This window comes from Durio zibethinus, chromosome 12 (genome assembly GCF_047325235.1).
Source record: "Durio zibethinus cultivar Kanyao isolate XHJ-2024 chromosome 12, ASM4732523v1, whole genome shotgun sequence".
Taxonomy (NCBI): Eukaryota; Viridiplantae; Streptophyta; class Magnoliopsida; order Malvales; family Malvaceae; genus Durio; species Durio zibethinus.
This window is the reverse complement of record NC_143173.1, coordinates 9,764,373-9,787,870: the sequence shown is the minus strand read 5'-3', so window position 1 is coordinate 9,787,870 and position 23,498 is coordinate 9,764,373. Positions and strand designations below refer to the sequence as shown.

At 30.0% G+C, this 23,498-nt stretch overlaps 1 non-coding gene across 1 annotated transcript; it reads left to right on the top strand.

Moving 5' to 3' along the window:
* Positions 1 to 21,756: 21,756 nt before the first annotated feature.
* LOC149515651 (small nucleolar RNA R71) lies at positions 21,757 to 21,863 on the top strand. The gene has a single exon (XR_016326361.1). It is a non-coding gene; the product is annotated as a small nucleolar RNA R71 (small nucleolar RNA).
* Positions 21,864 to 23,498: the final 1,635 nt, after the last annotated feature.

Below are 23,498 nucleotides of genomic sequence, written 5' to 3'. Positions count from 1 at the left end.
AAAAGTCCCTCTTTTTAGACCCTTAAATCTACAAGTGCTGGTGGAGAACCAAGAAATTATTCAACCTTATACATTTGTAATAATAACAATGGTATTGTTGAAACTTGCTTGAACGTGAATAACTTTTTTTGTATTTTATGCTCACTTTTCCATGTACTACTGTAGCAGCTATTCCTACATGAACCAACTTTTGGTATAGGTTTTCTCATTTTATCATTTCATAAGGATAAATCTCTTTATATTTAAGGACTTGATTTCAAAATCATATCTCATCCTCATGCATAGCATCCACTTGCATATATTTATTTTTAAATTATTATTGGCATTCATTTCACATGTTTATGTCTTTTAATTATTACCATTTCTTTGTTAATTGTAGCATCATTGGTCTTCGCATAAAAATGCTTTTTTCATGGTAATTGTATATATGAATTTTGAAATAAAACTAAAATATCATTCCAAATGACATAATTCTTAGTACTCTGGCTAGAGGTTGGAAAGTCACTAACAATTATCATCTGTAAAGAATGTTATTTTCATTTTAAAAAAATGTCATGGTGAATCTAAGATGAAATGAGTTATTTTTAAATTTTGCCCAAATGTTGAAAAATTTTAAGGTAATTTTTTAACTTAAAGATTTCCACAATATTCCTAAATAAAGTTTTTTATCAAATATGATTGAATTTTTTCAAAAAGTGAAGAATTATTATTAAACATCAAATTGGAACCATATTTATCCAATACCAAAAGATAATGCATGATTAATTGATACTATTTTTAAATAGATGTTTAAAAATGCTAATCTTTCCCACACATTACCATACTCCTAAACCTAACTCTGTTTTCAAATATCAAAATATTTTTTTGATAAACCTAAAATTCATTTTTGATTTTATTAAAAAGATAAACTTTTTAGGTGTTTAATCACACCTAACAACAAAAATTGGTAATGACTCCATTTTTTTCAATTTTTAAAATTTTGCATCCTACGATCGAGTTCATAGACCCACACGTTGCGACAATTAAGTATATTAATATGGGCATTTTGTTGTCCTAAAGGTATAATGGTCTTTTCCTTGTAAAGAATGACTTAATAGATTAAAAGGACATTTTTAGTCATTTATACCAAGCTGACATGTCAAGTCGACTTTATTTTTTAGAGCTTACCTCAGCCCTACTAGTATGACAGCCCATCAGACATCATGTGAGAAAGTTGATGTGTCATTCGAACATTAGGAGTCAATGCACCACATTAACTCGGGTTGTGCCACATCAACCAAATATGCGATTCTGCAGGTTAGGTCATTTAGACTCAACCATACCTTCCCTTAGGTATAAATACCCCACTTACTATAGGTAAATGGATTCCAACGCATTTTTCCTCATTCCTCTCCATTCTTTATATTCCTTCCTTATTTTCCAATTACTTAGTTGAGCATTAAAACATAAAAGCTTTACTTCTAATTGACTTTCAATTTTGTGATTTTAGGTTCTAGGTCCTTTAATATAGATTTAAAGCAAACATTTTAGGGCCCTTAGTAAGGGGCTTAATTAGTTAAGTTAGGAATGGCACTGAGAAAGAAAGTTGTAGAAGAGGGAGATCATCCTACAACAAGTAAGGCGTCTATCTTGAGTTCAACCAACCAAACCAAAATCAACCTTAATTTGCTATTAGTATAGAACAATTCAAAGATTTAAACTAGCAACTTGAGAGCTTAAGAGAGCTCATCCATAATTACACACCACCTAAACTATCAAAACATCCAGTTATAGCCTAAAAAAATAACATTACCAAAGAAAATCGACCTATAAAGATAGCAAACTAGGTCCTTGGCTTTTATGGAATAAAAAACCCCCAAAAAATCACCACCCATCAACCTAAAAAACTCATATATTCTAGATGACTAAACAAACCACTCTTGAGCTAGCATCCAATAGAAAGTTTGAAGCTCAGAAAGAAATAATGGAAAAAAAGATCAAGAACAAACTTTTCATGTTTACATAAAAACTAAAATTTTTAGAAACCTCACCCTTTATTAAAGAATTCAACCAAGCTCCATCTTCACTTAGTTGTAGAATACCGACCATTAAAGCTTATGATGGTACATTTGATCTTTTTGATCACCTTGAATTGTTTAGAACAATATGATGATATAGGGTATAGATGAGCTGCTAATATGCAAGGCTTTTTTAGTTACATTAAAAGAAGCTGCTCACACTTGGTATTATAGCAATTAATCGATGTTTATTAGCTTTTTTAAAGAGCTTGGTCATTCTTTCCTCAAGCTTTTTATACTTAGCTAACAAATTAAGAAGACCACCCTAAGCTTGATTTTAATGCAAAAGTTCTTCAAAATAAAGACTTAAAACACATGGCAGCTGTGGCCACCTTGGCAAATGGTTTGGACAATAAAAAGTTCTACTTTAATATCTATCTCTTTCTAGAACCCTAAAATACATGTTGAACTATTCCAAAGAGAAGAAAAATACATAAATGCCAATGAGATGTGTGTGGATTATGAATGTAGTAATGTTAAAAAAGCATAGTGGTAAATGGAGATATATGTGGACTTTACCTACATAAATAAAGCTTATCCAAAAGATAACCTCTATCTACTAAACATAGATTGATTGTTAAATGATAGGGTTGAGCATGATTTTCTAAGTTTCATGGATGCCTACTCTTATTATAATCATATCAAAATGCTCAAAGAAAAGATAACATCCTTTTAACTTAAAACAACCTATATTTTTATGAGGTGATGCCATTTGGCTTAATTAACATTAAAGCTACCTACCAGAGGTTGATTAATAAAATGTTTAAAAACTAGATCACTCTTAATACAGATGTATATGTGGATGACATTATTATCAAAAATAAAACCTTGAAAGAGCATTTAAAAGACCTAAAAAGACTTTTTAACGTTTTAAAGAAGTACAATATAAAGTTTAATTCAAACAAATATGCTTTTAGAGTCACCTTGGGCAAGTTAAGATTTGTGGTGCATCAATGAGGAGTAAAGGCCAACCCTAAGAAAGCTCGAGCCATATTGGATATGAAACCATTGACCTCAGTGAAGGAAGTTTAGAGATTGATAAAAAGAATAGCTATTTTAAGCAAATCATTGTCAAATTGATAGATAAGTGTTTACCTTTTTTCAAAATTTTTAAAAGCATCCACAACTTCTAATGGACAAATCAATGACAAAAAGCTTTTAATGATCTTGAAGAATTCTTCTATTCGCACTTATGCTATATAAAACCCATAAAAGTTAAGCCATTGTACTTGTATATAGCAACATATGATCAAGCTATCAGCTCAGTTTTGGTTAACGAAAAAGAAAGGAAACAAAGATTAGTCTACATTTTAGTAAGGTTTTATGATGACATAAATTGAATTATCAAAAATTTGAAAAGTTGGTTTATGATATTGTCATCTAAGTAAGAAAACTCAAGCCATACTTTTAATCACATATAGTAAATATGTTAATTAACCAACCCTTAAAGCAGGTTTTATGGAAATTATAATAGTAAAAAAGATTGACAAAGTGGACAACCAAGCTAAATGAATTCAACATACATATCCAACGTAGTTGGCTTTAAAGTTTCAAGTAATGGCAAACTTTTTTGTTGAATACACTTTGAATAATCCAATAACCTAGCTAAATTGAATTCAAAATAGAAAGTGAATGAAGCTTTATATTGATGGGTTAGCCACCCATGAAAAAAGTTATGCCAGGTTAATCTTGGTCAGTATGGAAAATCTGAAGCTACAATATGCATTAAGGTTTGAATTTACTTGACCTTAAGGCTATTCACAAAAACTAATCCCAAACTTAATAAAAAAAGATTATTTAGTTAACATAAAATAAATGACTATTTTGGTCAAAGAAGGGAACGATGGGATGAGCTAATACTTAAAAAAATTTTGAACTTTTAAAGAAATATGAAATTCTAATCCATCAATTTGTTTGATAGCATAAACATCAATAGCAAAGAAGTAAAGAGAAATTAAGTAAGACTAAAGTTAAAATTTTTAAATTTCATTGAAAACAAATATTTATTACAAAAAAGAAAACTACAACTAAAATTTTACATAAAAAAATCTTTTAAGACTCAATAACAAGATCATCCCTTTTGACCTCAATATTTGGTGTAACCTCAAAGCCAATGTTGACCATAGTATTTGCAGAAAGATTGGTACTTTTTACCCCTATGATCTTAGCATCCTAGTTGATCTTAACATCGTGTTCATTTTAAGGCTCCTTTTCACCATCCAATTGCTTAGTCCTTAGTTATTTATATCAGCTATTAAGATATCGAAATCTTTATGAACAAATTTCACCTCCATCAAGGCGAGGTTAAATGCACCAAGCACCTATTCTTTGCAATGCTCGATTAAGTGATTCCAAACTCTTCAAAATGGATAAAATCATCTAAGACTTTTTCACTGCATCTTTTTTACTCATCTTAGTAAGAGCGAGGTTGACCTTGAGATGATCAATCTCCAGTTCAACATCCACTTGTAAAAAATTGAGCTTACCTTTCTCGTAAGACATTTCATTGTATTTTTGGGTTAGCTCTTCAATCTTTATATTCAAGTCCTTGATCTACTTTTGCATATCAGTGGCACTCTACTTCAAAAGCTTATTTGATTCATTCAAGGAATAATTATTTTAACTATATTTCTTTAAGTCTTGGTCCATCATTACTACATAAGCTAAGGCCATGAAAGTATGTTATATGGTTCAGAAGGCATTGATAGAGGGGGAGGTCGGTATCTTTTCATAATTTACAAAGGAAACTTCCTATTACAATGAGAGTCAAGCAAATTATATAGCAAAACATATTAGTATAAATTAAATTGACACTTGGCCCTTGAGTTACCGTATATTTGTTGATCTTTCTAACCATCTTGAGATAAACAAAGGTGCTATCATCCTTACGTAGTTTAACATACAAGGAGTATTACCTCTCTTGGCACCATTATCAATGACCTTAACGGTTGTTGGATCAAAAGAGATTATCTTTTGGCAGCTTTCCCCTCGACCAAAACCTTTTCCTTCTACATGGCCAAAATTGTTAGGGATTTCCTTATAGTGTGATATTGTTTTAGCCTATTGGTAATGTGCATCGACATGGTTGGGGCTTTAGGGAGAAGTTGAGTCTATTAAACTACATGCCATTATTAGTAGACTTGGTGTCTTTATTCATAATGAAAGATCTTTAAGCTTGAGATTGATTACCTTAGCCTGCCATGACTGATATATGAAAAAAGAATAGAAAGTTAGAGAAAATATTTTAAAGAAAATACTCAACTTACATACATAACAAACTAAAAAATTACCTTAACCTGACCCTCCTATGGAGATCTGAAGATGTTATTCTGAGAGCATCTAAATGCCTAGACCTTTGTTCCAAAAACTTACTTATAGTCATAATCAATGAGCTCATTGTAGGTTAGAAGATCAAACTCAACTTTTTCAAAATTACTAGGGTTGAACTAATTTTTCACCCTTGACTTTTTTATAGAAAAGACCTTTCAAGTTTTTATTGATGAAGGGATGTTAGTAAACGTTTCTTATTGAGAGGAGATGTCACAAGTACCAGTTCTTATCAAATAGGTGAATTTTTATGTGAAAAATTCTTTGAATAGACTTAGGGTCAGAACAAGATTTAATTGTTCACAAACTAGCATAAAACATAATATACAATGCCAAGCATTAGGAATGAGTCAAGAGATGGCTAAATTATAAAATAATAATAATTTTATTATAAAATAATGGAAAGGGAATTTGAGACTAGCTACTATAAATTTCCATGGACCAAGAGCTTATCATCTCCCCTAAAATGAATAATCCTATCCTTGACACTAAGCACTTCTACTTTGTGTGGGTTAGAAAGACTAAACTGTGTTTGAAATGTGGTAGTATGAAAAAAGGTACAAAGTTTAAGATAATTCTTAAGAGTGGCTTGCCTTATCAAATTCCTCATAACCTTTTTAGGGTTAGAATTAAACTTGTAGTTAGCATAAAGCTGGGTGGAAGGATTAAAAATGACAACAAGATCAGCCCAATCGGCTTAATTAACTTTAGCTTATTTAACATATGCCTATTCAACTTTAACTTTGTTAGCCTTGAATTGATCGTTATTAGAAATAACAAAATATTAAGCTAAATAAGCTTGATTATGATTTTATAAATATATTTATTTAGTACTTGTTCTTAAGTTTTATTATTTTTGTACTAAATACATAATATGCTTTTGAAAATGATATTTGATTTGCTAAAACTTGGAAAAGTATTTTGAACTTAAAATGAAAATGTTTTTAAGTGATTTATAATGTGAAAAATTATCTAAGATAAAAAATCGACTTCTTTCTATGTTTAAAGAAGGTTTTATACAAGTTTGGAAAAAAAAGATCAAAATCTTGGTTTACAAGATCAATCCTTTGGTTGATCGAATCAGTCCCCCGAGATATAAGATTGATTAGGTCTAGGGTTTGGAAAAACCAATTGATCCCTTAGAGGAATGGATTGATTGGTTTTTTATCCAGAAAGCCACGGGATTACAAACTAGCCAAAAGAGATTGATCCCCTACAAGAAAAAGATCAATCAGTTCTTGCCCAGAAAGGTTCAAATGGCTAGTTTTTCAAAAGTTCAACTGATATTTTCATCACAATCCATCCCTAATGGCTACAAACTTGTTTTCTCTATAAATAGGGCATTCCAACACATTATGGAGTAAGAAGAAACAAAAGAGCATGCACTAATAAGTTTTACATTCATTCTTTAATTCCATATCTTTTGTATTTCTTGTATCTAAGCTATATTTTGTTATTCATTCTTCATTCTTTGTATTTGATTAGGTAAACACCAAACCTCTAAGAGGTGCATTTAGTTTGCAAAACATTAGAGCTATATTGTATTCAAGAGGTTAGGCTTCATTTTGAATAGTTTAAGAGTTTATGTAGAAACTCATTTGGTGAGATTAAACCTTAGCCTAGAAAGGTAGGGAATTAGATGTTGTTATCTTAGCCTAGAAAGATAGGAAGTGAGAGGTTGCTATTTTAGTCTTTAAAAGATAAGGATTGTCTTTTGATTCAACTAGTGGACTAATCTTATCTTGAAGAGCTAAAGGAAAAGATATAGGTGCCTTTAGAGAATGATCAAACCTCTATAAATTATTATGTTTGATCTCTATATCCCTACATTATTTACTTTCATTGTTACTTATAACTGTTTTAAGTTCATTAATTGTTCTAATTGCATCACATTTCCATATTGATTTTAATTTTACATTCAAGTTTATTAAAAATCTATTTTTGAGAAGAATTTGGAGAAAATCTAATACACCTCTTTTAGGATTATTATCTACACTTGAGCTAACAAACTTGTTCTATTTTAGCTTGCACAGCTTCAAAAGTGGAGCCCTTAAAATTAGTATCATATTCATTATTAGATTCTAAGTTTGACAAAGCAATAGGAACCACCACAAAAGGTATAAGGTTTAAGAGTAATGAGCGGGGATCTATCATATGAGGGGTAAAAACCTTAAGATTAGCATTTATTTCAACAAGAAGCTCATAAAAGATGTGAGTAAATTTTCCCCCCCCCCGAGCTAGCATGTTCTTAATTACTGATTGTTGCTTTTTATGTTAGCTGTAAGTGCACAAATCACATCAAGTAATAGTAGTGAGTGAGTAAAGTATAGTTCCCACGAAGATTATATAATTGAATGGTTGGGTGTAAATTAAGTACCAAAGTTGATAATCTATTAGCTTTATATATAAACGATTCAAAATGATAGTTGATTGTAAGAAGTAAATAATAAAAACAAAAGAAATTATAAAGAGTAATTGTGTTTTAGGCAAAGATCTAACTATCCAACTATCACTTGGTAGTTTCAAAGATGGCCGAATATAACAAAGTCTAAAGAAAATCAAATGCTTTTGTAAAGAATTCATGTTGGCCAAAAATACAAAAGCATAAAAGAATAATATTGAAAACAAGATTATAAACTGAAACTTGAAAAGAAAGAATGCTTGTGAGATCTTAAATGCAAATAAGAGAACTTGTATCAAAATAATACTTTAAAGAAAACAAGATATATAGGTTCTTGGACTAGTTTGTCACCTTAGCTAAGATACAAAGAAAACTATAGAAAACTTAGTGAAAATTGAAAACTACAAGAAAAAAATAAAGTGAAGAGAATTGAGAAATGTGGAATGAGAGATAGGATGTGTTACACATGAAGAGAGCCTCCCTATTTATAGAGCTAGGTTAGACCAAAAGGAATTGGGATTAAAAAGTCCATTTGTAATTCAAAGTCTAAGAATATTAAGCTTTATCTTGATCTTGAAGTGGTATGATCGAACATGGATTCTTCAATTATGGAGTGCCTAGGCTGAATGGGTTGTCTTGGGTTGATCTTAATCATACATGTGTCATGCCATTCATCATCTTGCAATTTTGATTAGGAGTTTCGGCTAGCATGATTGTCTAAGACCATGTAGTTGCTTTAATCATGAACTTTTAAGATAAATCTCCAAAAGTCCTTGAATAGAAACTATGGCCTTTATCTCTTATATAATGTTCTTTTTACATAAAAACTCTTTCAAGATGATAAAAAAAAATTTTCCATAAAATTTCTTCTTGATCGAATGTATGTAGGAGTCATTATCCAAGTAGGATCTTCATTAGCCAACTACTTGTAGGATTCCTATTCTTAGTTGGATTTGGCTATACTCCTATCTTACATTGGTCGAATACTATTTGGATTAGGATTGACCTAACCTTGCTTGGAATTGCATGGCTTTGCATGGCATCACATGGTTTTCATGTCCTATATGCATTAAACCTAAAGATCAAGAAATAACACATTAAACATACCAAATTCAAGCAAATTTTCCAAAATTTTGAACTAAAGGACTTGTAAGATATTATAAATTTTACTGCTATCACACCTTTACACTTAGCTTTTTTGCTTGTCCTCAAGCAAAATCCTCAAATTAACTAAACTTAATAACAATACAAATGCACATGAAGTCAAAGTTTTACAAATTATCAATCATACACTATAGTATAATATAAAGATAATTATGAACATAATTATGCAAGAAATTTATTCAAAAGTAAGCTTTCAATTTTATACAACTCTTATGAATGTGAAGTAAATTTATCCCTAATCTATACATACAATCTCGTAAAAAATATGCAAAATATGCCATTACATATCAATTTAAAGATAAAGTAACCTTATATGTTTACTTTCCTCATTCCCTCACCACTAATTTAGACTTACATACTTAACTCAAGATCAAAAGGTTTTTATTGACTTATAATGTAAGGCTTGGGTCAAAGTAGGAAAAAAGAAAATTTTAGGCTAAAAAACCCATTTGCTTACTTTTAAACTTTTAGACTTTGAAACTTTCCAAGGCTTGAGGCATCTTTATTTTTATTTTTCTTTAACCATTTTTAGTTTTCTCTCTCTTTTCTTTTTCTTTTCTTGCCATTTTGGCTTTTAAATTTTGCTATTACTGTGCCTTGCACCTTCTTTCCTCCCAAATACAATTTTGTTCTCTTTTATTTTGTCCCTTACATATGTATAAGCAATGTGGGTTGGGTAATAACAATAAGAATAAAGAAATTTCATTGAAAAAGGCTTAGCCTTATTAATATGGTTAAATAAACAAGAAAAAGGGAATATAAAAGCTCAAAATTATATATGGGCTTGAAAAGGCTCAAATGGTCCAAAAAATACATAAATATTTTCTTGAATCAAATATAATCTAGGATTTCACCTCGAGGGTTGAATAAGCAAATTTTAAAGTTATACTCATGCTTTAAATCTCTATGCAATTTTATATTCACATGTTTTTCACAAAAATTTATACATATCAAAGATTAAGACTAAATGCACAAAACATAAAAATTATAATCCAAAGAAAACATACTTAAGACATTTTTTCATGCTTCACTACATTCATACTTGTTTTCATATCATACATAAGTCATTCATATGAAAAATTAACAAAGATAACAATATAAAGGTTTTTAACATGTTAACTTGGTTTGAAAACAAAAATTTTAGGAATACTTCAAAAAATTTTAAAAATAGTTTTAGACACCTAATTTTGTTCAAGAGCTTATTTGGAATCAAAATAGGGTTTTGACTGTGAATTAGGCCCGATTGTGAAACTTCGGGCCTAATAAGAAAAGATTTAATTTTAATTTGATTGACTGATTGATTTATTTATTTATTTTACTTGTTTCAAAAAATGAAAGAAAAAGAAAGTTTGAAAAAAAAGTTGAAGATTTTGTAGGAAATTTTGGTACTTGATTGATGCAATTACTAACATTAAATCATAATCAAATCAAACCACATGTAATTACAATCCCAAATTTGGTTTACTTATTAGAATAAAAAATGGATTGAATCCCTATAGAATAGGATTTAAGCATATACACAAAAGGGGGAAGCAATCGAGCAATTAGAAAGAAGTAGAGAAACAATTAAGGAATGAATTCTATGGAACAGGGATCATTCAGCAACCATTTTTTGGCAACAAGCTTTCAAGCAATTCAGTAACATAATGATTCAACATTCATTCAGTCGTGCAAATTAGAAGGAGTATCAAATCCCACCTACCCTCAAGGTCATTCATTAAATTCAACAAAAAGAACATCTATAACCAAACAACATCACCATTTATAACAAAAGTGAGCTTTGCAAACCCAAAAAACCAAACCATTCTCAATCCAATAAAAACCCTAACACAACCAACCAAATCAACAACAATAAAACGTAATTCACATTCTAGACCAAAATTTGCAAAAAAAGGGAAATTAAGCAAAGATTTTTTCTACTAGGAGAAAATAAATTAGGTAAAGTTGCTGTTTAAGTCTTTGGTGTCAATTATGATAGCACAAGGTAGTGATAAGGTCTCATAGAGGATGGGTTGCAATTGGTTTTGATTAGTGAAAAAAAAAAAAAGGAAGAAGGAAGTGCTACTAATGGTGTGAGGCAGTGAAATCAATGGCGATCGGCAATGGTTTTGATTTCCACATGATGGTGACTAGTAATAGAATTCGGGTTTCTCAACTTCTATAACTTTTTTTAGGTGATCCTGAAATTTTAGAGAAAGCTTTAAAAATTAGATAAAAAAAGAGCTTAGTAGAGAACATAAAGAAATCGAGAGCAGACTAATTTAGGGAATAGAAACCAAATGATGTCGTTTTGCACTAAAAGAATTGTATCTTTGACCTATGCATTACATCAAGTCTGACCCATGTAATTTGGTAAATTTTTTTTGTTTTCTTTTATTATTATTTCATTTTTCTTTAATTAAAATGAAAAAAAGAAAAGAGATTTAATATTAATTTTTATGTTTTTCGCATGATTATTATTATTGCATGATGTATATTTGCATGATATTCTTTGCATGATAGTTTTTGTTTATGCTAATTGATTTATTTTCTTTTAAATAAAAAAAAGGTTTTCAAAAAAATATTTTTTAATCCTACCAAACTATTGGAAGATTTGCATATAAAATTAAATCTTACTAAATTGTTGGAAGATTTAACGCATTTTCTAAAAAATAATTCTACCAAACTATTGAGAGATTTGCATCAAAGTAAAATCTTACCAAACTATTGGAGGATTTTATTGATTATTTTCTAAATAAAATATATTAATGAACCTGAAACAGAACCTCTTCAGAGTGATACACTAGTCTCCATGAATACGCTTAAGGGGAAAAATTATCTTAAATTTGCTACCAAACTATTAGAGTAATTTTAAGATTAATTTTCAATATTAAATATTTTGGTAAATCATAAATATGGTTAAGGCTTGGATAATTTGAAATCAAACTAGTACCATCTTATGAGTGGGCGCTACGAATGTGCTATAACTTTTCTCACGCATAACTGCACTCTCAAACCTAAAATTTAGTTTCGTAGACTAGAATATACCTTTTAAAAATACCCGAATCAAGTTTGAAATTTCTCTTTAAATGAGATAGATTATGTTAGATGGCCAATCATACCTTAACAAAAAAGATTAGTGGTAACTCTTTTAATCCATATCTAGCTATAGTTCCATGGATCTATATGTTATGACAGTTTGGTGACTCCACTGGCGATGTAAGAGAGTCAAGCCAGTAAATGATTTTTTATTATCCAAGCCTAACCTAATAAATTTAAGATTATTTTTTCTTTCATGTTTGTATTTTATTTGTTTTATTTATTTATTTATTTTATATATCTAGCATTCATTTGCACATGCATAACATGAGCTCTACACTCGAGTTTTATCCCTTGTGAGGGAGTAAAGTATCTACACCTTCGTGACTTTTCATGTCTCTACATAAGCTAACAAAAAACTCTCATTCAAATTGAACCCTTTTCGCTTATAACCTATAATGGGTGAAGATTATGGTACATTATTAGTCTATAATTGATGTAAGAAAAAAATTTGGGAACCCTTAGATTATTAAATTTTTGAACCTAGTGTGTAAATAAACCTTAAGGGTCTGAACCTAGGTTAAAGCCATGCCTTCATTTATGTTAGAAAATCTTAAATAGGACATATGATATGACATTTATTCTGCTTGTAAATTTATATTTTCTTTGTATTTGCATACTAATCTTTTATGTTGTTTTTTTAATATACTATTCTTTGTATATATCATTTTTTTTGTACTAGCCCTTTTTTTTTATTGTATATGCATGCATTTATATCATTAAATATTTCTGGTTGCATTTATGCATTTTTGCATTCAATCTCATGCATAATCTAGTGGTCATATAAACATCACTTTAAATATGTACCTTAATTGTGGAAAATCAAGGTTCAAATATAGCTTAACATCAGTATTACACCTATGCTCAATCTAAAAAAATGGAACAAGATAATGCAAGCTGTGTTGAGAAATTAGAAAAGGCCGAGAGGAGATTAAAGAAGAGTTGAGCAAAATCCTTGATGCATTGAGTAAGTTGAATAAAGGAAAGGTTGTAAAAGAAAACGTTTTACATGACATTGCTGCTCCTCTATATCCTTTAGGTTATAGTCCATATCAAGCCTAATTCACTCATAGTCTTCCATCATAATAGTTTGTATTTTTGACAGGCTATACTTACTCAAAAATACTGCTTGCACCCAGCAAAAGGAATGTCTAAAGCTATAATAATCCTGCCTTTGCTAAAAAAGTAGTTGAACCCATCTAAGTTCTTAATTTGGATATCCCAAAAGAGAAATTGAAAATGGTTAAGGATTTGAAAGATTTAAAAGCTAATTACAAGATGAACATGCTTGATGAAAGGTTGTGAGCTATTGAAGGAATAGATTTTTATGGCTTCTTAGATGCTGCTGGCCTTTGTTTGGTACCAGATGTTGTGATTTTTCTAAAATTTAAAATTTCAAAGTTTGAAAAATACAATGGTTTGATAACTCATGTCACCATATACTATTGAAAGATGGCAGCCTGTGCTAGTAATGAGAGCTACTTATGCATATATTCTAAGGTAGTTTAATTGGTTCTGTTACAAAATAGTATGTTCATTTGGATAGAACCCGTATCCAATCATAGAAAGATTTAACCCGTTCCTTCATCAATCAATACCGTTATATTATAGATATGGCTTTTGATCGTCTTTCTTTGTAAAATATGAAAAAAAAAAAGGTGATGAAATCATTTAAAGAATATGCTCAGAGGTAGTAGGATATAGCTACTCAGGTCTAGCCACCCTTAACTGAAAAGAAAATGACAGTTTTGTTTGTGAACACTTTGAAGTCACCTTATTATGAGAAGATGATAGGGAATACAACAAAAAATTTTACTGATATGGTGGTTTCAGGAGAGATTATTGAAAATGCCATCAGAAGTGGCAAGCTTGAGGAATGAGAGGCTAGTAAGGCCAGGAAAGGTGGAAAGCTTAAGAAAAAAGAAGTTAAAGCCCAAGTGATAAGTTTTAAAAGGCAATAATTCAAAAGTTATGCTCCATACCCCCATATATTCATCCTGCTTACCACCTAACAATCAATAATGTTACATAAGTTTTTTACCAGCCTTATTTCCTAACCATGAACAACATAACTCCAAGTCCTCATTAACTAGTTTTTCAAGCATCGGCATATGGGCCTAATCCTATTACTACACCAGTTCCAAGGCCTAACAATCAAGTGAATGGTTTAGGAAGATCTAGGGGTAATCAAAAGAGAGCTCGTATTGATCCTTTCCTCATAACCTATATTGAGTTATTTTCATAATTGTTCAAAAATGACCTGGTATCCTAGTCTTTTTGGAACCATTGAAGTCACCTTATCCTAAATGGTATAATATTAATACCACATGTGACTACCATAATGAGAATATGGGTCACTCCATAAAAACCAGCTTACTTTCAAGCATAAGGTGCAAAGTTTGATTCAAGTAGGCTTGATAAGCTTTAATGAATCAAGAGAGCTAAATATCTACAAAGGTCATTTGCTTAATCACCTAAGGGCATGATTTTGAGGAGGCTAATTAGAACTAATTATAATCTTAGGATTTCTTAAGAATATGGATCTCTTTTATGTAATTTGATTTTATCTTATTTTTCATCATTTTAATAAAAGTGGTAGATTTGATGCATTTTCATGATATTTTCTTTTTCGTGTAAATTACCATTATGTACGTTCACTTTCTCACATCTTTTCACTATATCCAATCTTTGATTCCAAATAATGAAAGTTTAGATAATCATGACAATAATTCAAGATTTGATTTTGAAAATATCATTCATGATGATATGATTGATGAATTAAGATTGTTGATTTATTAGGAGTGTTGAATAAAAGAAGATAAATCTGGTGAAGAATTTCAACAGTGATGCAATACGTTATCTTTGCAATGGTTCATTCATAAGTCTGTTCTTAATCAATCAATATTCTCCATTGAAAAGTATTCATGTTGGAAATGATAAATGCCCAATTTTCTTCTATCCTTTACAAAAATAGTAAAATTATCCCTTGCTATGCCATTTGAGCCTTTTAAAATTTTTTTTCAAAAAACCCTAGCCAAAGATCACACTATACTAGGGCAAACTTTGATAAGCTTGTTTATCCTTAGTGATTTTAGAGGTACAACCTTTTTGTGCTCAAAATTTTCTTGAAAAATGATGAAAGAAAAATAGAAAAATGAGAAAAAAAAAAAACAAAGGAAAAATTAATGGGGCAAAATGTCAAGGTGCTATACACTAAAAGAAAATTATCCTTAGTTTGATTACCTTTCAAATACAATTTGGGCCTATTTCATCTATTTCTTTCATAACCCCTCACTCTAGCCTACGTTAGATTCCTTAATAGTTTATTTTGATAGAATGTGAATACTTAAATTGGAGAATCATAAATTGAACTAAGGTAAATTAGCCATTAGATTGTTTAGGATTTTGATCGAAGTATCATTGATGGATAAAAAAAAGAAATAAGAAAAAAAAAATGAGAAAACAGTGTGCAAAAAAAATGAAAAAGAAAAAAAAAGCAAAAGTAAAAGTAAAAAAAATGAGAAAAATGAAGGCTTAAATTGAAAACTTGAAAGGGCAATTTAAGTAAGATGAAAATTTGAAAGAACAACTTCATGTGAGGATCACAGGAATGAGGATGGTGATTGGCTTAAAGATTGAGGATATTGATGGAATGTGCTTTGAAAAAAGATTCTAAGTTTAAGTTTAAAATTGTTTGAATAGTTATTATTTAAGGTGTTGATATCCCATTTACATAGTCACAACATTTTGCTTTCATTTATCTTTGAGTTGTTCTTGACCATACTTTTTTTCTTTCAATAATAAAAACCCATTTTTTTAATTCTTTACTAAATGTACATTTTCTGAATGAATCAAGGAAATATATCATATTTGACATGATTAGAATGATGATAAATAAATGAATGACAATGTTCGTAAAAGATTTTTCCATTCTTTTGAAAGAAATCTGAGATGAAAGAAGTGAAAAAAGCATGAGAAAATGATTTAAAAAAGGCAAACAAGGTGACCCAATGATGAATATAGTGACAGATTAATTGATATGACCTGTGAGCTGTGACCAAATGAGAAAAATGACATAGATCAATTAGCAGAATTTGTTTTCAGATTGTTAGTATTAAAATGCTAAAAAAGAATGGTAGAGTCTTGATAATCTTGTTACCACGATTAGAATTTCATGATATTGATTTAATGATATTTGCATTACATACATTGTGATAATTACATTTACATCATTGTTAAAGCATGCATTTGCATCATGTAGAGAACACTTGAATCATAATATGACATGTATTATTGTTTAAAACATGCATTTTCGTTATTTAGTGAGAATCTGAATTATTACATTTGCAACATATAGAAGACATTTGTATTGACATTTATTGCATGCAAATTTTGACTTTGATTAAAGAAAATTTTTTACTTTTGATTCCTCGAATAAGGAAAATCTTTCATGATAAGATTTTTGGACAAGGAAAACTTTCCAAAATTTTAAAGTTATATAGCTTTTGTTTAAAGAAAATTTTTGAATAAGAATCTTTGAAATGTTGGATGTGAAACCCATAAAATTTTCAAATAAGAATCTTTGAAATTTTGGATGCGAATCCCAAAATTTTTCATATTTGAAACTTTGGTTGTGAATCCTTGAAATTTTTTTAAATAAGAATCTTTGAATTTTGGCTATAAACCTTGATATCTTTGATGTGAATCTCTGAATTTTTCTGATATAAAGCTTTAGATTTTTGATATTTTGAATACAAATCTTTGAATTTCTTGTAAATTTTTAAAGTTTTATGAATTTGAATTTCTTACGAATGTTTGAATCTGAATTTTTTATGAATCTTTGAATTTGAAGCTCTTGTGAATCTTTGAAGTTCTTGCGAATTTGAATATCTTGCAGACCTAAATTTCTTGTGAACTTGAATATCTTGCGAATCTTTGAAGTTCTTGTGAATCTTTAAAGTTCTGTGAATATGAATTTCTTGCGAATCTTTGAATTTGAAGCTCTTGCAAATCTTTGAAGTTTTTGCAAATTTGAATTTCTTACAAACCTGAATTTTTTGAGATCTTGAATCACTTGTGAATCTTTAAAGTTTTTGTGAATTTTTGAAGTTTTTACGAATTTGAATTTTTTATGAATATTTGAATTTCTTGCGAATCTTTGAATTTTTTGCAAACCTGAATTTCTTACAAAATAGAAGCTCTTACGAATCTATGAATTTTTTTATGAATCTTTGAGTCCTTGTGAACTTAAAACCTTTGTGAATCTAAAGCCTTTGCAAAACTAGAAATTTTGTGACTTTTCCATTCTTGCAAATATAAAAATCCATGTGAATCTAAAACCTCTGTGAAACTTGGAATCTTTATAAATCTAGAATGAACATAGAACCTCAGAGAATTTTGAATCATTTACAAACTTTTGGAATATTTGTGAAACTTGGAATTCTTACAAACCTTTGAGAACCTTGACTTTTGGTGAATTTTAAAATCACCATGAATCTTTTGTGAATCTTAGAGTCTTAGAATCTTTCAATTCTTATTATGAAACTTTGAGAATTTTTGAAATTTTATGAACCATTGAATTTTCAAATTGTGAATCTTTGGATTTCAAATTTTCAATTTGTTTGAACTCAAACAAAAATGGATGTCTTTTGTCTTTGTGCAATTTCTATTTTACAGAAACTATGCAAAGAAGGACAATTGTAGACATCCAATTTTGTCTGAAAGTTTTTTCGGAATCGAAATTGAGTTTTTACTATGAATTGGGCCCGATTGTGAAACTTCTAGCCCAATAAGAAAAGTTTTAATTGTAATTTGATTTAATTTTTTTATTTATATATTTATTTTTGTTTAATTTTACTTGTTTTAAAAAATAAAAAAAAAGTTTGAAAAAAAATTGAAGATTTTGTAAGAAATTCTGGTGCTTGATTCATACAATTACTGATATTAAATCATAATCAAATCAAATCACATGAAATAACAATCCCAAATTTGATTTAGTTGTTAGAATAAAAAGGGATTGAATCCTTGTAGAACGGTATTCAAGCACACATGCAAAGGGGATAGCAATTGAGCAACTAGAAAAAAAGCAAAAAAATAATTAAAGAATGAATTCGATGGAACAAGGATCATTCAATAGCCATTTTTTGGCAACAAGCTTTCAAGCAATTTGGTAACATAATGATTCAACATCCATTCAACCATACAAATTAGAGGCAGTATCAAATCCCTCCTACCCCCAAGGTTATTCGTCAAATTCAACAAGAAGAAAATCTGGAACCTAGCAGCATCACCATCCATAACAAAGTGAGCTTCATAAACCCTAAAAACAAAACCATTCTCAATCCAATAAAAACCCTAATACAGCAAACTAAATCAATAACAATAAAACCCAATTCACATTGTAGACCAAAAATTGCAAACAAAGAAAATTAGGCAATGATTTTTGCTACTAGGAAAAAAAGAATCAAGTGAGGCTACTATTTTGGTCTTTGGTGTTAACTATGATAGCACAAGATAGTGACGAGGTCTCATAGATGACTAGGTTGCAGCTAGTTTTGATTGATGAAGAAAAAGAGAAAGAAAAAAGAGGCATTGTTGATGGTGTGAGGTAGCGAAATCGATGGTTACCGATGGTGGTTTTGATTTCCACACGATGGTGACTAGTAATAGTATTTGGGTTTCTCAACTTCTACAACTCTTTTTAGGTGCTCTTGAAATTTTAGAGAAAGCTACAAAAATTAGATATAAGAGAAGCTTGACAGAGACTAGGAAGAAATCAGAAAGAGGTCGATTTATGTAATAGAAACCAAATGGTGCCATTTTGCACTAAAAGAATTACATTTTTGACTTGTGCATTACATCGAGTTTGACCTGTGTAATTTGGCAATTTTTTTTATTTTATTTTATTATTATTTCATTTTTCTTGCTATATTTTTTAGGGTTAATTAAAATCAAAAAAAGAAAAGAGATTGAATATTAATTTTTATGTTTTTTGCATGATTATTATTATTGCATGATATATTCTATTTGCATGGTTTATTTGCATGACCTTTGAATAATTGCATGCTACCAAACTAGGAGTAATGTTAAGATCAATTTGCAATATTAATATTTTGGTAAATCATAAATATGGTTAAGGCTTGGATAATTTGAAATTAGACTGGTACCATATTATAAATAGGCACAGTGAGGGTGCTATAACTTTTTTCACATGTAATCGCACTCTCGAAACTAAAATTTAATTTCGTAGACTAGAATCTACCTTTTAAAGATACTCGAATCAAGTTTAGAATTTCTCTTTAAATGGGATAGATTCTATCAGGTGACTAATCACACCTTAACAAAAAATATTGGTGGCAACTCCTTTAATCCATATCTAGTGGTAGGTCCACAGATCTATATGTTATGACAATAGTTTTATCTCAAAAGAGTTTCCTTCCCCATATTTGAATTATATATTAATTCATATGAAATATCAAATAACTAAGGGTAAATGAATACTCCTCTATCTTTACTTTCCTTAAAGGCTAAAACTGATAATCTCTATTGGCATCCTTACAACTTCTCAGCTTATGAAAGCAACTTAAAAACAAACAAAAGATAAAAGCATACTTATCCTAAACAAAATAAATAAAGTACAAAGCATGAAAATGTAAAACTTGGGTTACCTCTTAAGTAATTCTAGTTTTGGTTAAGTTTGACTATACTCAATGATCTAAGATTGCCATTTTCTTTTAGGAGGGAGTTTCCTTTATTATTTGTTTTTTGTGGTAGCACATATACAGACTTGGCTTTATGAGGTAAACTAACTTTCCTAGTAGGGATCACATAAACATGATTTGGATTTAACTTTAGGTTTTATGGATTTAGGCTTGTGAGATGGATTTGAGCTTGCATGGAATTAGGTTCTTAGGGCTGGCTGAATAGGTTTTCATAATTAGGTTTTCAACTAGTCTTTTTTGGTTCGATTAAGCTCCCTAACAACTAGTTTTTCCTTTTCTTTCATTCTAGATATTTCTTGAACATTTTTCTCATCATTTCTAAGAATACCTTGACCAGTTTTAAAAGTAATCCTCTTATCTTTGAATCTCAATGTAACCTCATAATTATAAACATCAATTAAAGCTCTAGTGGTCATAAAGAAAGGTCTACCTAATAGAATTAGGGCCTCACTATCTTTCATATTTAAAACATCAAAATCAACAGAAAATGCGTATATACCCACTTTCACAAGGATGTTCTCCAATATTTATTGTGGTTTTTTTTTTTTTGTAGTTTTATTAGCAAATTTGACACTAAAATTTAGAGGTTTCAATGTACCAGTTCTCAACTACACAAATATACACAAAGGCATTAAACTTATACTAGAACCTAGATTATATAAAGCTTTATTAAAATAAAAGTGACCAATAGAACAAGGTATGTGAAACTCCCTAGGTCATTTTGGTTAGTTGGAAGAATTTGTTGAAATGCAAGGCTACACTCATCAGTAAGTGTAACCTTTTTTAACTCTCTAAGTAGCTCTTTCCATTTAGGTTTTGGCATTGGTTGGGCTACTTCAAATGTCTTACTTGGGCCCAACATCCTTGGAGTTATTCTAACTTTTTTTACCTCATGGTTTTCCTCTTGCACTTCTTTCACCTTACTTTGTATACTCTCTAAGAGTGCTTTTTCAACTTGTATAAGCTTTTCATCCTCCATTGATGAATTCATATATTCCCTTTCAATTTCGTAACTCTTATCCATCTATTTAGGTTCATCATCTTTCAAGGAATTATCTTGAACTTCTGGCATTAGGTTGAAACTTATAAGAATCTCTCTTTCAAACCAAAGTAATTGCTCATCACCCATTGTCAATTTTTGTTCTATGCATTCCACCTTAGGTCATTTTACAAAGCTAGGCAAACTCACCACTATATGCTCCTTCATGAGATTATCTTCATCCTCAAAAAAATAGATCTCTTATCTCTCATAAGAATACACAACATTGTATACCTCCTTACCTTATTTCTTGGGATTGGATTTTATATTACTAGGCAAGATTCCTAATGGGTAGTTGGCTATAGCATTAGATAATTAGTCTCTTTAGGTTTCCAAGTTTTTAATGGATGTAGCTTAGCTTTGGATTATGGCATTCTAGGTTTAGATAAGATGGGTTAGCATCTTTTCTAGGCTTAACTTCTTTTTTTGGGGTGGATTGTATAGTTGTTGGTTTGGGTGAAAGTTTGAGTTTTGGGTAATGTTTTGGTGGATGGGTTGGTTTTTAGTTCAAGAAAAGTTTGGGTGGTTCTTCCAACCTAGGTTGTAAATATTACTTTAGGGATTATACGTAGGCTTGGTTTATTGGGCATATTGGACTAGCTCTACCGTAAATTGGCATCTATAAGCAAAATGTCATCTTTCACAGATATCATAGGTTAAAATGGACTTTGGATGGCTTGGACAAGGGCAATTGGGGATTAGGTTCCTAGGGCATCTATCTTTTTAGTAAGGCTAGCTAATTGTGATATGATAAAAGTGAGTATGTCTAGCTCATAAACCTTAAAAATTTCCTTATGTACCTTTCTCTCAGTTGCCCATTGGTAGTTGTTTGCAATCATCTCCTCAAATAACTCATATGCCTTACGTACTGACTTTCCCATTATAGCTCCTCAAATGATTGAGTTTAAAGTGGTTCACATAGGTGATGTCAACCTATTATAGAAAATCTAAATTTGAAGCCATTGTGGGAGGCCATGGTGTGGACATTTATGCAATAGTTCTTTGTATCTCTCTCATGCATCATATATGGTTTTACCATCAAGTTGTATGAATGTTGTAATTTCGTTCCTTATTTTGGCCATCTTGGTAAATGGAAAGAATTTAGCAAGGAACTTTTGGACTAGATCATCCCATATGGTGATAGAGTTAGATGGAAGTAAAGACAACCAACTTTTTACTTTATCTTTGAGAGAAAAAAGAAATAGCCTTAGTCTTATAACTTCATCTGAAACATCATTATATTTAAAAGTATCACAAAGTTCTAAGAAGTTAAAGAGATAAAGGTTTGGATCATTATTTGGTAACCTTCCAAACTAAATAGAAGCTTGGACCATTTGAATGATTGAAGGCTTTATCTTAAAATTATTAGCTTGGATCGTTGCCTTTTGTATAAATGGTTGAAATCCATCAGGTTTAGGAACAACATAATCCTTTAAAGTTTTGTGATCCTTACTTGCTATATTCGCCATTGGACTTAGATTTAGTGTAGGTGTTTGCTCTCTCTTTAAATGCCTAAACCTTTTGTTAATTTCCTTGTTAAGTGAAGCTGAATCAATACTACGAGATGTGTGCATGCAAACAAAGAAAAGATCAAGAAAGATTAAAGAAATAAAAGTAAAGTTGTTTAAATTACAAAGTAGTAGAAATCCTTACTGATATTGATCTTCAAACATTGATATAATCCCTATTAATGATGTAAAAAACTTGATTACTACTTTTTATATTGCCTACAAATGCATAGATTGAATCAAGTAATAATGTAAGTGAGTAGAATATTTTTCCTATGAGGATTATATAATTTAATGGTTATATGTAAATCAAGTACCAAAGTTGATAATATACTAGCTTTATATCTAAATGACTCAAAATGATAGATGATTGCAAAAAGTAAATAATGAAAATACAAGAACTTGTAAATAGCAATTGGATAGGCCAAGATCCAACTATCCAACTGTCACTTGGTAGTTTCAAGGATGGTCAAATATAACAAAATCTACAAAAAATTGAATGCTTTTTTAATGAATGAATGTTGGCTGAAAATAAGAAAGCATAAAAGAATAATATTGAAAACAAGATTGTAAACTAAAACTTGAAAAGAAAAAATGTTTATAAGATCTTGAATGAAAATAAGAGAACTTGTATTAAAAGAATGCTTTAAAGAAAACAAGATTATATTGGTTATTGGACTAGTTTGTCACCCTAGCCAAGATACAAAAAAAAACTATAGAAAACTTAATGAAAACCAAAATCTACAAGAAACGAATAAAGCAAAGAGAATTAAGAAGTGTGGGATGAGAGATGGGATGTATTACAAATGAAAATAGCCTCCATATTTATAGAGCTAGGTTTGACCAAAAGGAATTTGAATTGCGAAGTGCTTTTGTAATTCAAACTCTAAGAAGATTAGGCTTTATCTTAATCTTGAAATGGTACAATTGAACATGGATTCTTCAATTATGGAATGCCTTGGCCGAATGGGTTGTCTTGGGTTGATCTTGATCATACATGTGTCATGCCATTCATCATATCTTGTATAGTGCTTTTATTGCATAAAAACTCTTTCAAGATGACCAAAGAGTCCTTCTTCCATATGATTTCTTCTTAGCCAAATGTATGTAGGAGTCTTTGTCCTAGTAGGATTCTTCATTAGCCAAATGCTTGTAAGATTCCTATTCCTAGTTGGATTCGACTATACTCTTGTCTTGCATTGG